Raw genomic sequence first — 6101 nt, forward strand, 5'->3', positions numbered from 1 at the left:
GGACAGAACTGGTGAGATGTGGGTATGGAGTTTGGTTCGAGTCAGGATGCGGGCGGCAGAGTTTAGAATGAGCTGGATCTTGTGAATGGTGGAGCTGGGGAGACTGGCCAAGTAGTGGGTTGGAGTAATCCAAGCAGGAGGTTGCAATATATTTTGCTGGCCATTTTACCAAATTACAATGTTTCTACAAGATGTTTGATAGGAAAACAGAGACACAACCGAAACAAAATACAGAAGTACAGACACAACATGATGAAAAAGAATCTCTGCATAAACAGTTGAAACATTTAAACATGCTTGTTGTGCACTTCAATTTTTTGTGTAGAAATTCCCCTATCTCTTTAACAAGCAACTGTGAAGGTTTTCTCATTTTTATTCATATTATTAATTTTAACAGTTACAATTTTGAATGTTTCATTAAAAAGCCATCTGAAGTCCCCATATTTGTTCAGTAGATGACACGGCAGAGCAAAGATGAGCCATATAGAAAAGGCAGTTCCTGGGCTTTATCTCTTGTTTTGTTGAGTTTGTTAAGTTTCTATGGCCAGAAATTATAATAATCCTTGTAGTCAGTAGTCAGAAGGATGTTTCACAGAATTTACTGTAAAATAACTGGGTAACAATAATAATGTAATAATAATCTCTGCACTTGATATAGCATCTTTATGAATCAAAGAGTAGTGACTGAGTATTTTGTAGGAGAATGCAGCAGCCAATTTGTGTATAGCAATGTCTCATGAACAGCCTTTTATGACTAATAAATGGCCAATGTTTTTCAATGAATGACCAGTGCTTTTCAATGGGAATTATTGACCAAGATACCAGCAGAAATTCCCTTCTCTTTTCAAATTGTGCCACCTGTACAGGCAGACGGCATGTAACATCTCAGCTGAAGGATTCTATCAGAGTGCCTGAGGTTAGGAGAAAGCAGCCAGACTTCTCAATCCTGGTTATTAGGCAGTGAGCACTGCAGGAAATGCATGTGCAGATTCTGGACGAAGATAGGATCTGTCTCAGTTAATATGGCCCAGCAGTTTAAATAACTTGCTAATACTCACTGCATCACAATAATTTGGCCTGGGTAAAAGCAGTGGAAAACCAGTGAGAGATTTCCAAAAATCTGCATGATCTTACATTTTATTAAATGGTTTTAAGCCTACAAGACCATGAGAAACATCTAGTCTCTGGTGCTCTTAACTGTGTGAATTGAGCAAGCAGAACTAAGAACTCTTTTCTCTGCGCGGGTGCTGATTGCAGTTTGTTTGTTTCTGGGGCATGCAGATAACTTTAGCTGCAATAGGAGTAAAGACAGTGAGTCTGGCTGATCTGGAGAGTTATTAAGCTCTGGAGTGAGAAGAGCTGGGCGCAGCCCCCAGGTACCAGGAGATGGAGGGGAAAACAGCCATGGCTCAAGAGCAGGCCCAGAAGGAAGGAGAATAACCTGTGACCTATGAATCCATTGTCAGACTGAGAAGTGAAGATTAAGAGCTCAGTCACAAAGCTAGTGATTAAACTGACCTATGTCGTGCAAAAAAAGGATTATTCTTATACATTTGTTTACTGTAATGAGTACAGTACTGTTATCTGTTGTGTATTCCTTGGTAACACAAATTTGTCTCTCATTCTTGTTTTGTTCCATTTTCTCTCTGTCTTTCTCTACTGATTGCTTTGTTCCTCCCATTGTGGTTCACTCTCACAACTCATACAAATATGTTGGAGACGAATGTAACATCCTCTACCTCTGAATTGTCTGTATACATTACACGGTTCATTCAATGACACAAAGTTACCGCTCTACTTTTATTCATAAAACCTTAAATCACGGAACTGGCTAAAAATAAATTCCAGTCATTGAAAATCCATTTAGCGGTGATTGAAAAAAGTGAGTCATCCTTGTCATTCCATTTGTAAGTAATTTTAAACCATTGCAGGCACAAACAAGCAGGAGCACTGAAGTACTGAGTCCTTCAAGGTTTCAATGAAACAGGATAAAAAGCAGAGACAGTGGTGCAGCTAATGTGGAAAGATAATGCTTTAAAAGTGGAAATGGAAGAAAGACAGAATTCAAACAAGTCTGCTTTAGATATATCAGCTTTCCAATTCAAGTTAGAATCAATCAGACAGACTCCTGGATATTTTCTAACAAACTGAATTAAGTGCACTGTGTTACCGCTTACACAATCTAAACGTTGTTGCCTTGTTGGGCAGCCATGTAACATCAGATCTATAGCATTGAAGCTCCTGACTAAGAAATCCAACTACTTATTTTGAAATGTCTGTGCCGCAAACAATGTAGCTCCAGGCATCACATTTGTGCACGCTATGTCCACACTCCAGCGCCTTGGGTTGTCCTTCCGATGGGAAAGGCGCTATATAAATTTAATTTGTTGTTTATTATTGTTGTTTGTGTGAGCAAGTTGATTTCTCATTTGGAATGTGAGATTTGGCTCATTGAGTGAGAGAGAGAGAGAGAGAGAGGCCTAATGGCAGGATCTGGTGGGGCAATTATCACTTTTGAAGAGGTAGAATTTGAATTAGCGACTGGTATTGAGATTGAGTTTGATATTTATCATTGCTGAATCTTCCCATCATTTTTCTCTCTGGCCTCTTGTGGGACATTTGTTGGAGCTGTTGGTATTTTATTGAATCACTAATTTCAGCACCTGAGCTTGTGCCAGGCTAGTTCCTCACTGATGCTTTCGGGGTGACACTTGTGAGGAGCGAAGTGATAATTATCAGACTGTTGAAAATTGTAGTCAAGTCCAATCAAGAACTGTGACACTGCCCACACCCTGGACACTTCCTGACTTTGGATAGGCCTGAGCTGAGGCTGCAGGTGGCTGTCTTTTGAACCGTAGGCGTTATCAAAAAAAACTGTGTGAAACAGTAAAGGCGTTTCAAAGAAGGTAGAAACTTGCTAATAAGGGCAGTCAATAGACTGGCTTATTTTGCTCTTATCAGTGAGGTGTTCTTATCAGTGATCCGGTCTCACTGGTGAGTTTAGTCACCATTAAGGGGTGAGGGAGTAAACGACTAAAAAGTGGCCTGAACAGCGAGTTTCTCTCATTACCCACAGGCCCCACAAATTGAGTTTTTAGTTGTACTTCAATAAAATCCTATAAATATACTAAGAAAAGAGACACCAGAGCCCTTGGAATACAAAATATTTTATTTCCATAAGTACACTCATAAATACTGAGCACCAGCAGAATCACATCAAACAGGAAAACCTCATCTGGAATGAACTAGTTTCTGTTTGTACCTGTGGGTATTTTCACGGCTGTGCAAATGCATGAATTTTCATACAGGAGGAAGCATGTTAATCAGTTCATCAAAGCCTGCTTTTACAAAGCTGCTTTTACAGTTTGGAGTCTCATAGCATAGTTGTTAGCACGCTAACCTCGCAAGCGAGAGGACTCCAGTTTGATTCCCGGGCGGGGCAAAACCTTAGGCAAGTTTCCCAACTCCACATGTCCTTGTTTACCGAGTAGGAACCCAGTTGTTAGTCGATTAGCAGATTGCTTTCCGGGGTTAATAATCACTCCCCCCAAAAAATGGGTCACTCTAATCCACGACTCTTTGTAGGACACTGCTATTGACCATTGGCTATCACATTTTGCTCACAAAATATGCAGTCAATTCACTTCACAATATACTCTATGAAGCGTTTGAGACATCTCAACGAGGTGATGAGGTGCTATATCAAATGCAAGGATTATTATTTATTTATTATTACAAACGAATGATCAGACTGAGTGTTGTTAAGAGACACATAAGCCCTGTACAGCTATAACTTCAGCTCGTCCTCAAAGGGAAGTTTGCTCAAGCAAGAACAGCATGATTCTATCAATGCTCCTGCAAGCAGTAACACACGTGGTGATTCCAACATTAAATTGCAACTCCTACGGGCACAAACATGAAGAGCACATTGTTTTTGTGTTGTTTGCACTTCTAGTTTTCCAGCCCAATTTCAACAATATTTTAGTAACTCATAAAATATTGACTGAAATCTGATTTTATGATTAATGTAGTAAGGATATAATAGTTTGTGAAAAGCTATTTAATTCCCTTTGGTGTAACAGGAAGATGAATTCATGTGTTCTTGCAGTCTTGGCATTCTGACAAGACCTGACTATGTACCTTAATAAAAATAGCCTTGTGTATATAAGATTTTAAATTGGATTGAGAAAGTAACTCCAGAACAATCCTTTCAGATAAGCTATCAACAACTATTTATATAGTGCCTTTCATGCTGAGAGGACATTTCAAACCGCTTCACACAGCTGACTGGGAGCCTGAAATGGGGGTTGGGGGCAAAATGGATTGGGGAGGGCAGGAAAGAAGTCAATGGAGCAAGAAAAAACAGGTTCAGGGTTGTAAAGGGCAATTTGAGGGCAGACACAAGGAAGTGTTTATACAGAGGGGAATTAATGACTGGAACAGGTCATCAGGAAGGATCACATCCATGCTGCGACACATTCTGCCTTCCCCCACCTCCGCAACATTGCCCGCCTCTGCCAATACATCTCCCCTCAGGTCGCTGAGACTCTCATACATGTTTTCTACACGTTCTGGCTTGACTATGCTAATTCCCTGCTCACCGGATTTCCCAACTCATCCCTCCACAAGATGCAGATTAATTGTAGCTCTGCAGTTCATATCTTATCCTCCACAAAGCTCCGGCTTCATTGGCTCCCCATCCCTCAGAGGATCAAGCCAAACACTCTCCAAGGTCATACTCATTGCTGGTGGTTGAAAGTATTTGGGGGGAGAATGACTGACAGGTCCATTGGCCAATCAGAGGTGAGGACTCCCCCGATGAGCAGCCCACCAGACCAAAAGTGGGCAGGTGTCGCCAATGAGTTGGGAGAAGGACAAGAGTGAGCCTATGGGTTCTGCAATCCTGTTTAGACGACTGACTTTTTTCTCAAGGCTCAGGGCTTTCCCACTCCCAGCTCCCCTTAAAGAGTGAGCTGTAGATAGATTTGGAGTTATGGGCTGACCCCCCGTAGCCCTCGTCACCCACCACTTATGGGTGCTGCATTGTTGGAGGTACCATTTTTGAAAATTTTTTAGTTATACTAAGGACCTGTCTGCCTGTTTGGTGATCGGTAAAGACCTGATAGCACCATTTGAAAAGAGAAGTGCGTGTAGATTCTCACCGGCCCCATCTCCTGATGTGGCATTTAGTTCCATTTTTCCGTGCCATTTTTTATCAGTGCCGAAAAAAGCTGATAAATGCCAGTAATTCCACTTAGCTGGAATTCCAGCTACCAGATGAGTGCTGGACTTCCCTCCCCCCCCCCATCAAAATCTTCTGCAGCTCTCTCTCCAGAAGGCCTCTTCAGTGCTCGTTTTGGCAACAAAAACAAGAAATACCATTTGTTTAGCTCATTTCATGTCGGGAGGATGCTGGACAATCAGGGATTTAGACCCGAGCTGGAGGTTGGGATCAGAAGTAGTGGAGGGCAGGGAGGGTGGGGGTGTGAGGGTGACTGAAGGGGCAGTCAAAGAGAATGGTCTTGAGATCGGACTTGAAGGATTCAAAAGAGGGAGCAAGGCGAACAGACTGTGGGATGGAGTTCCAAAGGTTGGGGGCAGAGAGGCTGAAGGCCAGACTGTACTTACTTACTTTGACACTAGCATTCTTTCTCAGCACACACACCCATACATACCGAAAGTCATTCACTTACACCTTGGTTTTGTTACATCTTGCCCACCTGGAGATTCTTTCTCATGTGTTCTTCTCCGAGCTGGAATCCTGGCACCACTGGTCACAGTCACTGTCACAGTCCATACAATGAAATACTGACTTCAACGATTCCTAGACTGCAAGTCTCCCACGGACACTTTGTTCACTGTGAATGCATGGAAATCTCCCATCAGAAGCGGGATATGAGAGTCTGAACTGATTACATCACAAAAGAACATGTCAAACACTGCCAGAAATTCAGAGGATGGGAAATAAAACCAGTGATAAGTCATCCATGTGGGGGGAATGAGTCTGAAATAAAATGTAATTTGCAATGCTTTAGAGGAATAAAGCACGGATAATGATGGTATCATTGCTTGGGAAGAGGGTAAGAGGATAAGAATCCAGT

The 6101-nt window shown here is 41.9% G+C and overlaps 1 long non-coding RNA gene across 1 annotated transcript in view; it reads right to left on the minus strand.

Annotated features, from left to right (window-relative positions):
- Positions 1-5755, minus strand: part of LOC103180940 — a 63438-nt gene extending 57683 nt beyond the window's left edge. Inside the window, exon 1 of the long non-coding RNA XR_488154.1 lies at positions 5721-5755. This is a non-coding gene — a long non-coding RNA (uncharacterized LOC103180940). The remainder of the gene's footprint in view (positions 1-5720) is intronic.
- Positions 5756-6101: the final 346 nt, after the last annotated feature.

This window comes from Callorhinchus milii, unplaced genomic scaffold (assembly GCF_018977255.1).
Source record: "Callorhinchus milii isolate IMCB2004 unplaced genomic scaffold, IMCB_Cmil_1.0 Scaffold3, whole genome shotgun sequence".
Taxonomy (NCBI): Eukaryota; Metazoa; Chordata; class Chondrichthyes; order Chimaeriformes; family Callorhinchidae; genus Callorhinchus; species Callorhinchus milii.